The 20,968-nt window shown below is 39.1% G+C and overlaps 1 protein-coding gene across 1 annotated transcript in view; it reads left to right on the top strand.

Moving 5' to 3' along the window:
* Positions 1-20,968, top strand: part of LOC135202242 (uncharacterized) — a 764,586-nt gene that overhangs the window by 89,448 nt on the left and 654,170 nt on the right. The window contains exon 2 of the mRNA XM_064231512.1: positions 1,592-1,617. The gene's annotated coding sequence lies outside the window, so the exon portion shown is untranslated. The remainder of the gene's footprint in view (positions 1-1,591; positions 1,618-20,968) is intronic.

The raw sequence follows: 20,968 nt of genomic DNA, 5'->3' as shown, positions 1-20,968 counted from the left end.
ATTTTTGCTTTTGCCCCTAATTAAATTTCTAAAACTTTTTTTCTGATTTTATCTTTTGTATCTGGATTTTTTGTTTAGTTGACACTGTTATAGTTGATGGCCTTTATAAATTGTTCGTTGTTTATACGTTTCGATTTCGGATGTCATTCTGTTATTGCTGCTTTTTCAGTTTGTATTATTAGCTTATACTTGTTGTTTATATTGTTATTTCTGTTTTTCGTGCTTGCCTTCCTTCATTATTCTGGTGTCGCAGTATATTTGTCGTTTCTGCTGTGTTTTTGTTCCTGTTTTTGTTGTCCCATTGTGATTTTGTTTCGTGTTGCCATTCTAATACTTTTATTGGAATATTTTTGTATTTTTTAAAAAGTTTTAAATGAAAGATGGTCAGTTACATTCCCTTAATACGTAAAAATGTAATATTTTTGTTTCATACTGACCAATTTTGTCAATTTTAGCGCGTCAGTGGCGTGGTTGAGTTAGATTCTCGGGCATTCCATTGAGGGTTGAGAGATGTGTATTTCTGGTGATAGAAGTTCGCTCTCGACGTGATTCGGAAGTCGCGTAAAGTCGTTGGTCTCGTTGCTGAATAACCATTGGTTCCATGCAACGTAAAGACACCATACAAACAAACTAACAAATACAACGAGGAGGAAGAAGGCAACAAGCCAAGGAAGACCATTAGAAATAGGAAAGGGAACAGACTTTGCATTGTCAGCAACTATTTGCTGAAGCAGAAAAAGAAAGATGAGATGATGATAGATGAGAAGTGAGAAGTAAGAAAGCATCAGTCAGCGCCATACGATTTTCAATGCCTTTGATGTATCGATTGTGACAACTGAAGACTCCCTTGAGTTACTTAGGAGAAATGCCCCCTGGAGGGGGTTAGTGCCGTCAGTGCACCTCATGCGTTGCGCTGTAGGCGTTACTGAAGGTCCTTTGCAGCGTGCCTTCTCAACCCCTTTCGTTCACTTTACTGTACCTCCTTTCATATTCTCTTTCTTCCATCTGACTTTCCACCCTCTCTTAACAATTGATTCATAGTGCAACTGTAAGGTTTTCCTCCAGTTACACCTTTCAAACCTTTCACTGTCAGTTTCCGTTTCAGCGCCGAATGACCTCATTGGTCCCATTGCTTGACCTTTGGCCTAAATTCTATATTTAGTCGATAATGATATAATACTAATGATAACAATAATAGGGTTCGGCAAAATTTGAAATAATTTAACGGTAATGTCTGTTAAGATAACACAATGTAGCTCAAGGAATTAGAGCGTTTTTTTTTTTCGTGCAGTGCTGAAATAATCTATATATATAATAACACAATGTGTATCCATATGCTTTTGACCACTGGCCTCTATTCATATGTAGAATTTAGGCCCCTGGTCTGGTATGTATAACACTTTTGGTATAATTTCGATTTCATAACTTGGACCTTCATCAGGGGTTCCAATGTCATGTCGGTATGTTTCCATCATCTCTTGCAAAGGATTTGTAGTTCGCGCACAAGGACGTTTTACCACTGAAATGTTAGTTTAGTATAAAGAGAAATTATGTTTTCCTTTTGTTTATTCAAACTTGGTTTTCTTCCCAGGAGGACGAGAAGACACTGCGGGAAAGGTAAGTGTTCTTGGCTACAGTTCGTGAAGCAGACTTTATCAAAGATTTTGGCTCTCTCTCTCTCTCTCTCTCTCTCTCTCTCTCTCTCTCTCTCTCTCTCTCTCTCTCTCTCTCTCTCTCTCAGTAGATTAGCTGTGTTGTTGTTTACTCATTGAACCCGTTAACTGACTACGTGGAATTTCTCCATCTGTTTTCCCTGTGAAGGTAAGAGTTGAACAATGCCCAAGATTTGTTTTGTTGAGATTAGGTCTCTTGATTGATGTATTTTCCATTTCTTCCAAAGCTTGATTTGCTTGTGCGAGAATACTGTATGAAGTTAGTAACGTGCGCCAGTTATGTAGTTATGATCATTAATGTCACAGATGTCAGCCTGAGTTGCAGAAACAGAGATCTGCAACCCCTTCCAGGGTTCCAATAAGGAAAACGGCACAGGAAGGGAAGAGGAGAAGGACAGAAGTGCAGGATAAACTGTCCAGGACAAATAAATAAATAAAAAAAAGAACATCTCCTTTGGCAATTAAACCATGAAATAAAGACTTACGTGAGCCTGTTCAACATGGTTTGCACCATTGACCCCAATAGTGACGCTGCCATATGACTCTAAAGCAGTTTTTTATTTCCAATTCTTGTTTTTTATTTGAATGACTTTGGATTACTTTTCTGATTAACATTGGAGAAAGTGTAATTCTTTTGTTTATTCATTAAATTCGGGAATGGGGAACGAAGGGTCTAGTTTTGTGTAAAAGACAACTAATGAGGTGGCTATTTGTCCGTCCGTCTAGAGCACTTCTTCTGTCCGCCCTCAGTTCTTAAAAACTACATAGGCTAGAGGGCTGCAGATTGGTATGTTGATCATCCACCCTCCAATGACCAAAATACCAAATTGCAGCCCTCTAACCTCAGTAGTTTTTAAGATCTGAGGGCGGACACAAAAAGTGCAGACGGACAGACGGACAAATAACGATCTCATTAGTTTTCTTAAAATACTAAAACCTTCGTTCCCCATTCCCGAATTTAAAGAAAAAAAAAATATTTCATTACACTTTTTCCATCTTAATCAGGTTAAAGTTAGCCGTGCATCGTGCGTCTGGCACCGCGAGAGGTGCCAGCCCCCGACGGATCTTCACTTGACCGTATCTGGGGAGCAGCTGAGCGTTGCCCGGTCGTGGCCGAGAGTTTCATACTGCAGGACTTCGAGAGTTTCATATGCTGGACAGAAAACTCGATTGCAACGAGGAAACTTCGGCGCATGTTTTACTTGTTTTATTGCACCGGAAGTAAATGGTTCTCTTAACCGTGAAATTCATTGCATTTTTAATTTTTTTGAAATTATTGAAGAATAAGCATTACAGTATTTTGACACGCCCATTCAGTCGACCATCTTCCTTACACATGTCGAGATCATGCTTGAAGTCTTCCTACGTTTTCTGTCATAACTTCTTCGTGAGGTCCTGAGTATTTTGAGTCAAACTGAGGGTATTAAGTATGTTTTTTTTTTCTTATATCTTTTGTGTAAAGTAAGGTGTTGAATATTGGGTTTTGGCTTATCTTTGTATTTCAGTGTGTGAGTTATGATACGAACTGGCTTCTATTCTTACTACGTTAAAAAAAAAAGTAGATCTACAACACACATCCGAATTTTAAAAATCCGTAGCGCTCATTTGGAGATGCATATATGTAGAGACCGTCACATATCTCCATTTCAGGGGTACAGGACCTGCATGTTACTTAACTTCGTTTGTATCCGCGTACTTGACTTCCTATATATATATAATTAATATATATATATATATCTAATTGAATATATAATATTATTTATATATATATATTCTATTATAATATATAATTATATATATAGATATATATGATATATATATAATATATATATATATATATATTATAATATATTCTATATATATATTATATAAATATATAAAAGTATCCAGGCAATTAATTTTGACATTTTCTTTAAACTTCTGCACAAAAGTGAATTTCTAATTTTTTTTGTATTTACCTTTATCATGAAATTGTTTTTCGATATGTAGATTTGATTTATGGTCTCTGAAATGTATTTATGTATATATTGGTATAATATTTAGCTACAAGTTTGACAAATAGCGACAGCTCCTAATTATGTGGGTGTGAATTCGTTGAACTGTTATTGTGTTTACAGTATTACAACTCACGTTCTCTTGTCGGGGTGGGTGGCGTTCTTTGTATTAATTCGTAAAAAAAAAATTATCATTTTAACACACACTCTCTCCTCTCTCTCTCTCTCTCTCTCTCTCTCTCTCTGTAATTTCTAGGTGTGATTGATGTTCTTTCTGTTCGATTGTTAATAAACATGTAATTATAAATATATTTATTTTCGTCCCCATTTTTCAATTCGGGTGAAAGTCCCCGTTTTATCGAAATGTTTGAACTTCAAGTGTTGCATCTACTCTTTGTGCTACATGCGTATTTATTATTTTTTTTTTCATTAATACCTTTAATGTGATGTTTTTTAAACAGTTGTTAAAAAATTAACCGAGAATAAAACAGTATTTTTCTGTATTTTTTTTTTTTTAACTTTTTACTTACCTGTAAGAGTAAACCTTGTTTTTTACACTGGGTCCCCCTTCTCCCTACCTCACCTCCCCCCCCACCCTCAGAGACCCCCCTCCCCTCTACCTCGTCATTATGGCTTGTGAAGATGGGAAAAGGCATATGACGCGACGGCATTCTGCCGTGACGTCACCTTCAGATCATCATCATAGAGATATAAAACAAATGAGCGTGAGAGTGACGCTTTCTCTCGTGTCTTTGATATGCAAATGTCAAGCGCTGTTGTTCCCTTTGAGGAAGTTGTTTACATCGTACGCGGCCTCCCTCATCACTCATCATTGTCCTCGCAGTTCCTCGCTTCCACGTCCTCCTCCTCCTCCTCCTCCTCCTCCTCCTCTGCAACCACCCCCTTCCAGCATCGTGCCCTCTCGCCTTCCATGGGGAAGCGGTGGAGTTTTAGCGAAGTCTCTTATGATCCCGGCGCCCAGAGACGCCGAATGTCACCATGGAGGAGGAAATCTGCGCTTTGTCAACGCCCCGATCGATGGCCCAATTTGGGGGGAGGGCTGGGGGTGGGGGGTCCTTGTTTCACACTTCCTTTGACGAGTCTGTATCATGTCGAATTTGAATGGTCTTCCTCCCTCCCCGCCTTCGCTTTTGAAAGTTTACTGGGGTTTCGAGGCAAACCTCCTCTTGGTGGTTCGCGACAACCCGGAGGTGACAATGGAATGGAAATCGGGCTGGCTGCAATTTATTCTTTAATAATAATAATCGCTTGGGCAGATCTCGCGAAGAGGAGACATCGATGGACATAGACATTTCATTCGCTCCTTCTTATGTGTGATAGACGTGTTGGCTTGTCTGTTAGTTTTAACCGTTGCCTTCAAATTGTTCTGTTCCAGTATCTAGAGAGACTGTTTTGTGAAGTACAGTTGATTTTATAAAATAAGCTACATTTCGTTTGTTTGTTCATTGAGGTGTGAGAGATGTGTATTTTTGGTGATAGATGTTCACTACCGACGTGGTTCGGAAGTCACGTCAAGCCGTTGGTCCCGTTGCTGAATAACCACTGGTTCCATGCAATGTAAAAACACGATACAAACAAATAAACATTTTATTGTATGAAAACTCGATTATAGTAAGTTGAGATTGTTTTGTTGCCCAGGACGGGTACCGCAGGAACTGGGCTGGGTTTTGGAAACACGGAACGTGTTCTAGTATCGTCAGTTTGCGGATATCCATTTTGTATTGGAGACTGGCGCTTTAATTTTTTTCTCATTTTAATTTTAAAGAAAGAATGATTTTGCATCGTTTACCTGATTTATCAAATGGAAACAGAACACAGGTCTGTATACCTGATCTTCCTGAGAATTCAGTTGCATCGTTTACCTAGAATTCAGTTACATTGTTTACTTGATTTATCAAATGGAAACAGAACACAGGTCTGTATACCTTATCTTCCTGAGAATTTAGTTGCATTGTTTACCTGATTTGTCAAATGGAAACAGAACACAGGTCTGTATACCTTATCTTCCTGAGAATTCAGTTGCATCGTTTACCTAGAATTCAGTTACATTGTTTACTTGATTTATCAAATGGAAACAGAACACAGGTCTGTATACCTTATCTTCCCGAGAATTCAGCTCTCATATATTATGCAGGTTTAGTGCGTCTTCATCTGTTCTTAATCTAAGTAGAATACGATTCAGGAAATTCTTGAATGAAATAAGTAGACAGTGAAATTGCCAAGGAAAAACTAATGCTTTATGAATATGATAGTTTTAAGAGATGAATTTTTAGGATGCTTTTAACTCTCGAAATTCTTAAACGTCGTTGAAACATTTTCAAGTTTTTTTTTTTTTAACCTGCACTTGCTTCCTTTCTTCACTTTGGTGTAAAGCCCTTGTTCGGGGAGCAAATTACCAGAGATGTATACTAGTATTGCACCAGCCCGGTTTTTTTTATTTATTTATTTATTTATTTTTTTGCCGTGCCCCTAGGTTAGGTTAGGTTAAGTTGGCTTAGGTTAGGTTTGTTGAAAGAAGTATCCTATTGGTGACCAGTAACCAGTGGGTAATTTGGGAGTGGGGAAACAATGAGATTAATTTAGTGAGTGAGTAATTTGGGTGTGGGAACCATAATGAGATTATTTTAAAGAAGATTCTAAGGTTAGTTTTGAAGGAATGGCATCTCGCTTTTTCAGGGAAAGGTTCCGGTACTCGGTTACATATAGGGAAAATGCACTTTACTCTGTTTTATTCCATCTGTCCATCCGTCTGTGGTGTTTGCGTATGGTAACACTGCGTCCCGGGCTTTAAATAATATCCTATTTCGAATATTAACGGTGTAATTCGCATACAGTAAATTATTAAAACACTTTTCATTTGTAAATGTACACCCAGATATCCTTTTATTTACCTAAAACTTACACATAGTGTAACTATTTAAAGCCCGGGACGCAGTGTTACCATGCGAAAACACCACAGGCGGATGGACAGATGGAAAAAAACAGAGTATAGGGCTGTCTAACCTTACTCATATCCGAATATATGAATGCTTTGCTGTCCTTTCAAGAAATCCTTGCATAAATTTCATTCATACATTCACCTAACTTCTGTAAACCTTATTTGCATTGAGGACGTCTCTTTAGAAGGGGGGGTTGGGGGGGCGTGGTGGCCAACGTTGCCGTCAGTGCACATCACGTGATGCAATGTAGGTATTACTTGAGGTTCTTTGCAGCGTCCCTTTGGCCCCTAACTGCAACCCTTTAATTCTTTTTTTTATTGTACTTCCGTTCATATTCACTTTCTTCTATTTTACTTTCCACCCTCTCTAACAATTGTTTCATAGCTGCTTTGTGGTTTTCCTCCTGTTATACACCTTTCAAACTTTATTTCTGTCAATTTCCATTTCAGCTTTGAATAAGCTCATGGGTCTCAGCTGTTGGCCTTTGGCCTGAATCCTATATTCTATTCTATTCTATTCTATTCTATTCTATTCTATTCTTATTTGTATTGTTGACGTTTTGCTTCGTCGCCTTCAGCGGGTCCCGCGCCTTAGTTGCCGTTTGAAGCCGCCTTTCTATTCTAAGTAGAGTAATAAGCTACCGAGAACATCAAATGAAGAAAGAGGAAGAATCATTCCTCACATTAGTATGCAATACTCAACAGAAAATTTTCTCTCGGAAAATCATTTTTCTATTAGACGAAAAAAAAAAAAAAAAAAAAAACCGTCTTCATCTCTATAATTTTCTAATTTGGCCCCAAATCCCCCCCCTCAAAAAAAAAAGTTCATTTCTATCTTTTTCTAATTGGGCCCCAACCCCCCCCCCCCCCCCTTCCCCCCCCCCCCCCCCACCCCCCCCCCCCCCCCCCCCCCCCAAAGAAAGGTCTTCATATCTATTTTTTTCTAATTGGGCCCCAAATTCCCCCACCCCCCAAAAAAAAGTCTTCATTTCTATCTATTTCTAATTGGCCCCCAAATCCCCCCCCCCCAAAAAAAAAGTCTTCATTTTTATCTTTTTTCTAATTGAGCCCCAAATCCCCCCCCCCCATCCAAAAAAAAAAATATTACTTCTATTTTTTTGCTAATTGGGCCCCAAGTTCCCCCCCACAAAAAAAAAACAAAAAAAAAAACACTTCATTACTATCTTTTTCTAATTGGGCCCCAAATTCCCTTGACACCGACCCTGCTTATCTTTTTAATCCGTTGTTTGTTTAGTAAGGAGCATTCAATTCCCGTTGGCAGACTTATCAGATGGATGTCGCACAACAGATTGAAAACAAGTCAACGGCTGTAAGTGGAGAAGAATGCTTTGTCAAATGCAGTATAAGTATGTGAAGCATTTAGTGACGTGTGTGCCATATGTCGCCAACTTGTATAATATATATGACATATTTCACTGCAGTCAGGACGTATCCTTAGATCTTCTTAGCGCGGCTCTTTTGATTTAAGTAGTGAATAGGGTGTTTGGTTGCTGTAAGTTTAATGTGGCTGGCCGCAACTAGGTGAGAGGACTTTGGCTAGACATTCACCCCAAAAACATTCACCGAAAATCTTTACAGCAGCGGCCTGTTGGAGATATTTTGTACGGGTATATTACTCGTGGTCGTAGTTACAAGTTTAAAATTTTTTTTTTTTTTTTATCAAAATCACGAACTGCACTGACTTTTCGCTTACTTGGCGAGTGACCCTGGCGTTGAGTTAAAGATACAGGATTTTTAGGATAGGATATTTATGATTTATTTATTAGGCTGAAAATGTATGAGTGTGAATGGTTTAAATTTTGCTGCATAGGCTTCTATTTACGATATATTCAGAAAAGCTTCATGTTTATGAGAACTGCTCGCTCACGCTGTTGGCAGTTGTCCTTTCCAACTGAAGAGAGAAAAAAAAAATATTTTCAGCCTTTGGTTGTAGTTAAAGGATTGCACTGAAATGTGATTCCCTTCATCTTAATTGTAGTTATAGGATTGAGGTGTGAGAGATGTTTATTTCTGGTGATAGAAGTTCAGTCTCGACGTGGTTCGGAAGTCACGTAAAGCCGTTGGTCCCGTTGCTGAATAACCACTGGTTCCATGCAACGTAAAAACACCATTCAAACAAACAAACAAATAATATACGCTTTCATATACGTGTAATATTTACGATTTGGCATTTGGTTTCTGGGTTTGTCTGCGTTTCCATACATATTAAATCCAGATGTATTTATTGTTTAAACCCTGATTTCATAATTAGCATTTAATTGCGGTCATCTATTTCGTGAGTTCTTTTTATTTATTAATATTGTTTCATCATAGTTTCTTACAGATCAGTGATGTAGAATTTCTTATGCATGTCTGTCATATACGTACACGATGAGGCTTATATATCCTACGTCGCTCTGATATTTCGTGATTTTTTTTTTTTGAATATTTATTAATTTTGTTTTATCATCGTTTCTTACTGATCAGTGATTTAGAATTTCTAATGCACGTCTGTCATAAACGTACACGATGAGGCTTATCGCTCTGAGAAACCGGTGGCGTCTCATCCTGCCGCCCAAATAGCCCAGAGGCCTGTTTGTAACTGGATAAGACATGTAATCAGAATATTTATGAACCTCTTGGGGGTCTTCGACGACCAGTCGTGACGTCACGCTCGGTGACTGAGGTTTGTTGTGACAGCGAAAACATCGGCGAGTGACGTCACATTGACGGCGCTAAGAATTGGGTCAAACGATGGCGCCGGGAGTGTTATGCAGTATGCAGCCTCCTTCAACGGGGCGCGATTAGAAGAGAGCGCCCGACTGCAGCGCCATTTAAAAAAAAAAAAAAGAGACTTCGCTCACCGCTCCAGACCTATAATGATGAGCGCCTTTCCCTGCCACCTCGGTGGCCGCGAGTTCGAGACTCGGGCATTCCATTGAGGAGTGTGAGATGTGTATTTCTGGTGATAGAAGTTCACTCTCGACGTGGTTCGGAAGTCACGTGAAGCCGTTGGTCCCGTTGATGAATAACCACTGGTTCCGTGCAACGTATAAACACCATACAAAACAACCTATAATGATGGTACTCCCTTCTTTTTTGAAATATGGACGAAGAGTGAAGTATTTATTTGTCCTTTTAAAAAATTTAAAAATATTTTGTAGCCGTTAGATTCATAAGCTAGATAGACTTAGCATTAACTAGGCCGAATGTGCTTCCAAATAGAAGACTTCTAGGAAGCGAAACGAGAGAGAGAGAGAGAGAGAGAGAGAGAGAGAGAGAGAGAGAGAGAGAGAGAGAGAGTTACAAGGATTAGGCTGTCTCAAAGACTTGTTAGTCCCATCCGAGAAGACATCGTGTGCCTCACTTATCTCTAGGAGCAGGTTTTACTGTTCATTCACAATGTCCTCAATGATTTTTTCTTGCTTTATTTTAAACTCTTCCTCACTGTTGCTATTACAACTTCTGGTAGAGAGAGAGAGAGAGAGAAGAGAGAGAGAGAGAGAGAGAGAGAGAGAGAGAGAGATATGGGGAGTGATTGAATGGTTTGTTCGATTTGGGGTGGCAAGACTTGGATCATCAACTGGGAATGTTTTTGGCAACGAATAATTTTAATTTAAAAAATTTTTATTTAAAAAAAAATAAGAGAAAATTGTCGTAAAAGAAATTTTCCAGCTGCCCAGAATAGTATTGATGCAAAAAAAGGAAGCTGTTGACCAATGACAGAATACTGTGAAAGTGCTGAGAGTCAGCTGCCTGTTGGAGATATTTTGTACTGGCATATTACTCGTGGTCGTAGTTGCAAGTTTTTTTTTTTTTTTTTTTTTCTTTTTTTTTTTTTTATCTTCTTCATATTCAAATTACTGAACTTTACTGACTTTTCGCTACTCCCTGAACTTTACTGACTTTTCGCTTACTCCCCCTGAACTTTACTGACTTTTCGCTTAATCCCCCTGAACTTTACTGACTTTTCGCTTACTCCCCCTGAACTTTACTGACTTTTCGCTTACTCCCCTGAAACTTTACTGACTTTTCGCTTACTCCCCCTGAACTTTACTGACTTTTCGCTTACTCCCCTGAACTTTACTGACTTTTCGCTTACTCCCCCTGAACTTTACTGACTTTTTCTCTTACTCCCCCTGAACTGTACTGACTTTTCGCTTACTCGGGGAGTAAGCCTACAAACTACTTTGTTGTTTTGTTGTTGTTGGGGTTGGGGGGTTGGGAAGTCCCATGGAGGAGCCTAAAAAGGTCTGAAAAAGGTACTTTGCGCTGAGTTAAAGTTACAGGAATTTATGATTTATTTATTAGAATGAAAATGTAAAATGATTAATAATTTACATGGTAAACGGTACAGAAAAATTATTTCTAATTAAATATAGCGGATTTATTTTAATTTTCGGTGGTGAAACAACGTGTTGTTCGGCTGTAGATTTTATCACGCGCCTCGAGTAACCTGGAGGTCTGATCACGCCTTGTTTTTTTGTCATTAAGTAGTACAGTTTTCTACCGTTGAGGGACGACGCTAAAGTTATAGAAATTCTGTCGATTTCCATTGTTTATGTTTTCAAGGGACAGACGTTAAATCCATTATTAATATTTTAACATTATGATAATTTAGCCTTAATGTATTGAAATGTGGCTTACACTGATTGATGTGAGTTTCTAACTTTTGACTTTGTAGGCAATGAACAGGGTACAGGGCAGGGGCATTGCTACAGCATCTCATGAAACGCTATTACTTTCCATATTTTTACCATTGTTGAGTAATCGGCATATGTCGCTAAGACGCATTTTAACGACATATGTATTTTACTAAAATACATTTTAGTGTATTTTCCCTATAAAATGGACGTGCCAGTGGAGGTATTTGGTCGAATGGCACTGTTATTATTATTATTATTATTATTATTATTATTATTATTATTATTATTATATTATTCAGTGGATGAAACCCATTTAATGGAAGAAGCCCACAGGGGCATTAATCTGATATACAAGCTTCCAAAGAATATGGCGTTCATGAGGAAGAAGTAAGAGGAAATAAAGGCAAATATAGAGAGAAGAGATCCCACTCATATGAAAGTAAAAAAAAAAAATAAATAAATAAATAAATAAATAAATAAAAATAAAAATCTATGCAAAAATTTGCAAGGAAGAACAGTACTAGGGCGGTAATGCCATGTAAGATACAGTATCGTGGGATGTCCTTATGGGATGCCGAGGACTGTGTGGCCTCCCTTGTTCGTCCTTTTGAAGGTATACCTTGAGAATTCTAAATGCATTGATCGTCTCAGTTGCAACTTTAAAAACAACGACGCCGATTCTCACACAAAACACGCAATTGAAAAGTTATATATTCACCATCCATGTGCAGTAGAATCGGTCTGATTGGCTGGTATGTTTCCTTGTTCTGACTATAGTATAAATGGTCTGGAATAGGATTAGTTAGATTGATAAAGTAAAAGTTGAATCTTGAATTTCAAAGATACGTCCATTCAGAAGCGCCTCAGTGGCGTGATCGGTATGGTCTTGGCCTGCGACCTCGACGGCCGCGAGTTCGATTCTCGGGCACTCCATTGAGGGGTCAGAGATGTGTATTTCTGGGGATAGAAGTTCACTCTCGACGTGGTTCTGAATTCACGTAAAGCCGTTGGTCCCGTTGCTGAATAACCACTGGTTCCATGCAACGTGAAAACTATACAAGCAAGCAAGTCCATGTATACTAAGAATGTCTAAATTACGAACAAATCCAGATACCTCTCCTTAACGAGAGAGAGAGAGAGAGAGAGAGAGAGAGAGGTTTGAGCATCTCGGTTCCATTCCTGTGAAGAGTAGAAATAATATTTATACAGAAGGTTAAGTCATAAGAAGTGAGACACCGTGGCGTCGGCGAATGTACGCGAGATGAAGAAATCAATAATAACTTACTATTCAAGCTTAATTAGACCTCGCAAGCACAGCTCGTGTCTTTATGATTATGGCCAGATCGGTTTACTATCTCTCTCTCTCTCTCTCTCTCTCTCTCTCTCTCTCTCTCTCTCGTACACAAACACACACACACACACAGTAGACACTGTCTTGAGTTCACCGTCGTTAACATTCCTACTTTGAGTATCTCTCTCTCTCTCTCTCTCTCTCTCTCTCTCTCTCTTATGATTCATTCAGCTAATGCCACTTTCTTTCATTTCTCTTTTATTCTTTCCTTTTGAAGCGTTCGTTCAAAGATTTCTCCTTTACACATGGTCACAAACATCGCTTGATTATCATGCATCGTCAGGCTCCGCGGCGCGGTCAGGTTACTGTTTGCTGCTAATGGTTGTCTTGTTACTAAGATTATTTTTAGCACAGGCTCCTCTCTCTCTCTCTCTCTCTCTCTCTCTCTCTCTGAATGTGTGTTTTATGATACACCCAAAGACGGGACTCTTGGGAGCCACGTTGATGGTGAGGTGGGGCGATTGTAAGGGGTTGGATGTCGGTGTGGGGGAGGGGGGGGGGGAAGGAGGTTCATGTTCAGTGGGGTTGATTCTAATGAAGTAAAAGAGCCACAGTTTATTCATGATTAAATCGAGGCAGTTTGTTAGTTGTTGATGATGATGATGATGACGATGATTATGATAAGGAAGAGGTCCTGCAAAATGATTCGTCACAAACAGAAAACGAAACTGTTTAGTTTGCAACAATTAAACGATGATAAAGCGAGCTACTGTAGAGAATGATTCTTGACTAAGATTCTGCAAGGTGAGGGATTGTATTAATTAATATACATTAACCCTAATCCTATCTCTCTCTCTCTCTCTCTCTCTCTCTCTCTCTCTCTCTCTCTCTCTCTCGCGTCCATCTGGTGTATGATGGCGGTGTTGCAACTTGTGGTACAATTTGCATTGCAACTATATCTCACTCAACGTCTCTTGTCTGATTTGCACGGGTCTCTGCAATTGCTCTACATGTTGCTGCTACGCCTTATGCAAGTGTGCGCTCATGTACTGATGTCTGTGTGTGTGCATGATTGTGTATGTTTGGTGTGTGTGCGTTTTAAGTCCATCATTAGCTCCGGTAACTTAGAAAGTCTTGGTTTTTAAATGTTTTTTTGAGTTGACTTTCGGACTGTGGACGAAATCTTTGAATGCTAAAAGAGTTTGTGGTCTTGCTACTCGTTTGATGTAAATTCTGCTTGCAAGTCATTTGATTTAGAACAAGCTATTTTATATCTGATTTTGTCATGTTCTTTTTCACCCTGGCCATTTTATTGCTGATGGTGTTTTCCTTATGCCGATTTTTTCATTGGAATTATTTTTTTTATATGCGCTAAATGTTATACGTGTCCCCGATGTTTTCGTCCGCCTGTTCTGGAAACTTATATTTTGTCGATTTTCTGGAAGAGCATTTAACGATGCACGCCGTTCTTGGAATAGTCAATGCATGTACAACTTGATTTTACCTTTTTGCTTACTCTGGGGGTAAACCTACAAGCTACTTTGTTGTAGTTATTGTTGGGGGTATGAAAGGTCTATGGATGAGCCTAAAAAGGTCTGAAAAGGTGTTTCGTGTTGAATTAAAGATACAGGAATTTTAGGATAGGGTAATTATGATTTATTTATTCGAATGAAAATGTTATAAATAAATAATGTGTATGTTAAACAGTACAGAACTATCATTTCTAATAAAATAAATCGGATTTATTTTAATTTCCGTTGGTGAAACAAGGCTCTGTTTGACTGTAGATTTGAGCATTTTTTAATTTACGGTAAAAGTTAGCAGTACTATAATGTTTATAACTTAGGTACATAATATTTACAACTTCTACGTGAGGGGAAAGTCTTGCACTTGGCTCGAATAAGCTGGAGGTCGGATAACGCCTTGTTCTTTTTTATAAGACCGAGGGACACATACACAGGATTTCGGATTTAGAATTATGATCTAAAATTGGTGCATTATTGAACCTCCCAGGGGCAGCTACTGAGGATGTTAGAGTTGATGCCCCTAGTCATCGTTTTCCGTGGAAAAAGGACATAACCTTGTAGACGTGTGGGAAAGGGTCATACCCTTGTAGATACAGACAGCTGTACTTGACCTTGCTTGACCCGAAACCTGCTGAAGTGCAGTAGAAGATCAGAAAGTAGTTGACAGTGTGCTTTTGTATGTAAATAGGAGAAGGGAAAGCAAACCAAACTTCCATTTCATCTGATTAAGGAAGAAGGCGAATTAAGAGACAGAAATGGTGTCCTTGGCTTCAAAGATAAACACTTCGAAAGAAAAAAAAAAACCAAAAAAAAACCCGCAATGAATACTTATGATTTTGATAAAGGAGTGTAACCACGCACTGTTGAATTATTATTATTATTATTATTATTGCTCTATCACAGTCCTCCAATTCGACTGGGTGGTATTTATAGTGTGGGGTTCCGGGTTGCATCCTGCCTCCTTAGGAGTCCATCACTTTTCTTACTATGTGTGCCGTTTCTAGGATCACACACTTCTGCATGAGTCCTGGAGCTACTTCAGCGTCTAGTTTTTCTAGATTCCTTTTCAGGGATCTTGGGATCGTGCCTAGTGCTCCTATGATTATGGGTACGATTTCCACTGGCATATCCCATATCCTTCTTATTTCTATTTTCAGATCTTGATACTTATCCATTTTTTCCCTCTCTTTCTCTTCAACTCTGGTGTCCCATGGTATTGCGACATCAATGAGTGATACTTTCTTCTTGACTTTGTCAATCAACGTCACGTCTGGTCTGTTTGCACGTATCACCCTATCCGTTCTGATACATAGTCCCAGAGGATCTTTGCGTGATCGTTTTCTTATCACTCCCTCAGGTTGGTGCTCGTACCACTTATTACTGCAAGGGGTAGCTGATGTTTCTTGCACAGGCTCCAGTGGAGGGCTTTTGCCACTGAATCATGCCTCTTTTTGTACTGGTTCTGTGCAAGTGCCGGGCATTCGCTTGCTATGTGGTTTATGGTTTCATTTTCGTATTGCATTTCCTACATATGGGAGAGATGTTATTTCCGTCTATCGTTCTTTGAACATATCTGGTTCTTAGGGCCTGATCTTGTGCCGCTGTTATCATTCCTTCAGTTTCCTTCTTTAGCTCTCCCCTCTGTAGCCATTGCCATGTGTCATCACTGGCTAGTTCTTTAGTCTGTCTCATGTATTGTCCGTGCATTGGTTTGTTGTGCCAGTTCCTCTGTTCTGTCTGTTCATTCTCCTGTCTCTGTATATTTCTGGGTCTTCGTCTACTTTTATTAGTCCTTCTTCCCATGCACTCTTTAGCCACTCGTCTTCACTGGTTTTCAGATATTCACCCCTGTGCTCTGTTCTCGATGTTGACGCAGTCCTCTATGCTTAGAGTACCTCCTCTCCCTCCTTCCTTTCGTGTTATGTATAGTCTGTCCGTATTAGCTCTTGGGTGTAGTACTTTGTGTATTGTCATATGTTTACTGGTTTTCTGATCTATGCTGCGGCGTTCTGCCTTCGTCCATTCCACTATTCCTGCGCTGTATCTGATTACTGGCACTGCCCTTGTGTTTATGGCTTTTATCATATTTCCGGCGTTGAGTTTTGACTTGAGTATCGCCTTGAGTCTCTGCATATATTCTTTCCTGATCGTGTCCTTCATCTCTTGGTGTTTTATAATCCCCTCCTTCCATTATTCCCAGTATTGTATCCTGTTTCATCTGTGTTTGATGTTGCTCCCATCTGGTAGCTTTATCCCTTCAGTTCTCGTTACTTTGCTTTTTGTATGTTGACTAAGGCGCATTTTTCTATTCCAAACTCCATCCTGATGTCCCCCAATTACAATCCTTACAGTCTGTATTAGGGTATCTATTTCCTTGATGCTCTTACCATACAGCTTGATGTCGTCCATGAACATCAGATGGTTGATTCTGTTGCCTCTTTTCTTGAGTTGGTACCCGGCATCCATCTTCTGTAGTACTTCTTATTATTATTATTATTGTTATTATTTTATTATTATTATTATTATTATTATTATTATTGATTATTATTATTCACTGAATGAGATACTAAGCTCTTGATTGAAATTTACGACTTGTTAAGGAATATTTTGGAATCCCCGTCTACTGAGGAATATGGCATAGAATGCTTCAAGTCGGAATTGAAATATGGAGACTTGAATGGCCAAAGATATATAGAAGGAAGCAACAAAATAAGGAGACGTAAATGGTCAAAGAGACTGGATGGGGAGAGAAAAGAGCTCATTACAGTTTCATTTTTGATGACTCTTGGAAGAAGCAAAATTATAACGTTAGTAAATGTTGGATACTTTTTACATGTTATTAACAAAGAACTGGATAGGGACATTTATTACGTTTTTATTTTTTATAAAGAGTTGGAGTCTCAGTTTATAGTTTAGTAAGAAAGGGGAAGGCACTTTTTTTTCTTGTTTTATTTTTTTAATTTATTAATATTTTTTAAATAGCGTCTTCCAGTGAGCCTGTCCAATTTTTCATCAAAAGCAAAAAATTTGAGAGGCTCAGTGGTTTTTAACAAAGAATTGGATAGACTATTTGTATATTTTCCAAGAATGGGGCAGTGACATTCTGTGGTGTTTTGCAACAAAGTATGTGACAGACTCGTCTTTTTTTTGTTTAATAATAAAGAACAGAACGAATGTCCTCACAAAGACCAACTCTGTGTTTTCAAACAAAGACTATAACCCCCCTCCCCCCCGTTTTTTTTTTCGCTGGTTGAAACCTACCGAATTACTTTTTAACCAAAGGTGGGACGGGCCAGTATGATTTTAACATATACAATTGGATACACTTACTTTCTGGGTTGTATTTTTATAACCAAAAATAGACGTTCCCGCTTCGTGGGTTTTAACCCACTTCTCATGTTTAAATTCCCAAAATCCCCCCCCCCCCCCCCCCCCCCCCCCCCCCCTTGTTTTTTTCCTTCAATAGAGTAGGTTTATCCCCACACTGCTCTTGTAACAAAACGCCCTTCTGACCATTACTTTTTTTTTATAACAAAGAATGAGGCAGGTCTTTGAAATTTTTAAATAAATAATGGGACTCTCATCTAACTAGGTCGAAAGTGCCCCAGTAACTTGGCTTAACAACCTAAATATCGTAAGTCTTTAATAAATATTAGATCATCATCTTCTGGTGATAGAAGTTTACTCTCGACGTAGATCGGAAGTCACGTAAAGCCGTTGGTCCCGTTGCTGAATAACCACTGGTTCCATGTAACGTCAAAACACCATACAAACAAACAAAACAAACTTAAATCCTCATCAGATATAAGAAAAATCATGCATTGTCATCATTTATAAAAAAAAAATACATATTCATCGGGCATAATAAATCATCTACGTTCATCAGGTAAGAAAAATCATACATCTTCGTCAGGTGGGGATTATGAGATTATAAAATGATCCTTCTAGACAAGCAACTTCAGTTCATACAGACGACCAGTCATTACTTAGGGGAGAGAGAGAGAGAGAGAGAGAATTTTTTTTTTTCACGTTTGTTTCCCTAGAAATGATTCCAAGCTAGCAAAGCCTTTATCCCTTTTTCATCATGCTATCCGCTTTTATTTTCCCCCAACCTTCGTCATATTATTATACCAACTGGTTTTTCTATTGTCAGCTCTCTTAATGCTCTTATATCTCGCATTACGTGGCTCTATATTTTTTTCCGCCATTTTCAGTGCGTTTCTTTTTATTCCTGACGCATAACTCCACTTGGATTCATCGCATTCCTCTTCGGTAGGAATGAAACTGCTTCGGATGTACCTTCTTATGGCGAAATGACTCTTAGAGTACAAACAGCTGAAATACTTTTCTGCTGTTTGTATTCATTCTCCTCAGAGAGAGAGAGAGAGAGAGAGAGAGAGAGAGAGAGAGAGAGAGAGAGAGAGATGTGTTGCACAGTGTCTCCTGTTCTCGACGGTTTGCCACCTCGGATCCCGTAATGGAAGAATAAGATTGAATTATTATCGATCTCAGAAATGGTACCGCCTTCTTACTACCGCTTGATAGTTTCACGTAGGAGAGACGTGTGTGGAAGACATCGATAACTTGATCGGTGCACAGGTACCGCATTGTTGCCGTTATTGGGGAGAGAGAGAGAGAGAGAGAGAGAGAGAGAGAGAGAGAGAGAGAGAGAGAGAGAGAGAGAGAGAGAGCAAAGTTCTCCTCCTCCTCCTCGCGTCACAAACTCCTGGCCAGATGTTTACATTTGACTTAATGAATGTTATCGTAACATTCATAAGTCACATCATGTGTTCATTGTTCAATTAAGGCAGGCAACACGATCCAAATGGAGTTAACATGTGTTTCGCTCGCTGATTTGTATCACTTCTCTAAATGTGGAGCAAGTGCTTTGAAAGGCGGTTGTCGAATGCGACAATACGCGACATCCCTCCCATCGTTTTAGTTTCCTTTAAAAGAAAACTATTGTGCCGGATTTTGTCTGTCCGTACGCCCTCAGATCTTAAAAAAAAACACTGAAGCTAGAGGGCTGCAAATTGTTATGTCGGTCATCCACCGTCCAATCATCAAACATACCAAATTGCAGCCCTCTAGCCACACTAGTCTTTATTTTATTGAATGTTAAAGTTAGACTCATTCGTGCATCTGGCAACGATATAGGACAGACCACCAGCGGGCCGTGGTTAAAGATTCATTGGCCACGGCTCATACAGCATTGTACCGGGACTACCAAAAGATAATTTTTTATTAGTATTATTATTAGTATTTATTTATTTATTTATTTATGTTATTTATTTATTTTTTGGTGGCTATGATTGTACACCGTACAGAAAACTCGTTTTTACTTGTTTCTTTTCGGCCTTCTACCAGTGTGTAGTCTTGATGGTTCTTATGATAGTGACTATTTAATGATGATATGATTATTGTAGCTATTTTTTATATTTTCAGTCATTCCTACGTCGAATAAAAAATATAATGCAGGTGGTGTTGTCTCCGATTATTGAATTTCTCAGTCGGAGACTGTTTAACTGATGTGTTTTCTTCTCACCTGGAGTCAGACACACAACACAAGATTAGCGCCCCCGAAGATAAATTGATATAGAACACAATGTGAGAAATGCCTCTATACAGCCTTGACGAGAAATGGATCTTGCAAGCCATTCTTGCATGCCACACAAACTTGAGAGAGAGAGAGAGAGAGAGAGAGAGAGAGAGAGAGAGAGAGAGCTTGGAATCTGAACTATGAATGGTAATGAAGAATAAATAGAATATGAAAAAAAAAAAAACATGTAAAAAAATGTTTGTTGAAGTACCAGCAGCAGCATTCCAAAATCTTGACAGCTCTGCACACCCCCTTGTTATGGGCGTGAGCATCGTTTGCCCCATCTACTCCCTGGGGGTAGAAGCGAGCGCATGTGCATACCCAAATGTAAATGTATATGCTTTACTTGCTCTCTAGTGTCGTGGGCACCACACGCCGCCTCAGAGGCTGCGCTCGTCGGGTATCCTGCCCCCATCTCTCCCCTCCCCCAAGATTTGTCCCCGTCTTCTTGTTAGTTCAGCGTGTTTTTCCGAACGTTGATGTAGATGACAATGGTTGTAACTGGTTGCATTCATGGACGGAAGGTGTTGGTCATTTTCGCTACGAAGCGACAACCAGCCTCTGTTTATTGTGATTCAGAGGCAGCAGCTCTGAAATAGCAACGTTCCCTGTTACAGCAGCGGCTTAGCAAAGCCAGAAAGAAGTTTTCGGAGATTTCAGCGATGTTGGACGCTTTAATAGTAAACCAAATTATAGAATGCACTGGGCAGTGTTGGCGTAATTAGCAAGTTATTCTACCGAGATGACTAGTCATCCGCCAATTTAATTAGAAAGTTACTCTTCCGAGATGACCAGTCATCCGCCAATTTAATTAGCAAGTTACTCTTCCGAGATGACCAGTCATCCGCCAATTTAATTAGCAAGTTACTCTTCCGAGATGACCAGTCATCCACCAATTTAATTAGCAAGTTACTCTTCCGAGATGACCAGTCATCCACCAATTTAATTTGCAATTTATTCTAAGGAGATGACCAGTCATCCGCCAATTTAATTAGCAAGTTACTCTTCCGAGATGACCAGTCATCCACCAATTTAAATAGCAGGTTACTCTTCCGAGATGACCAGTCATCCGCCAATTTAATTTGCAATTTATTCTAAGGAGATGACCAGTCATCCGCCAATTTAATTAGCAAGTTACTCTTCCGAGATGACCAGTCATCCGCCAATTTAATTTGCAATTTATTCTAAGGAGATGACCAGTCATCCGCCAATTTAATTAGCAAGTTACTCTTCCGAGATGACCAGTCATCCACCAATTTAAATAGCAAGTTACTCTACCG

Source organism: Macrobrachium nipponense, chromosome 30, assembly GCF_015104395.2.
Source record: "Macrobrachium nipponense isolate FS-2020 chromosome 30, ASM1510439v2, whole genome shotgun sequence".
Taxonomy (NCBI): Eukaryota; Metazoa; Arthropoda; class Malacostraca; order Decapoda; family Palaemonidae; genus Macrobrachium; species Macrobrachium nipponense.
This window is presented reverse-complemented; position numbering and strand designations above follow the sequence as displayed.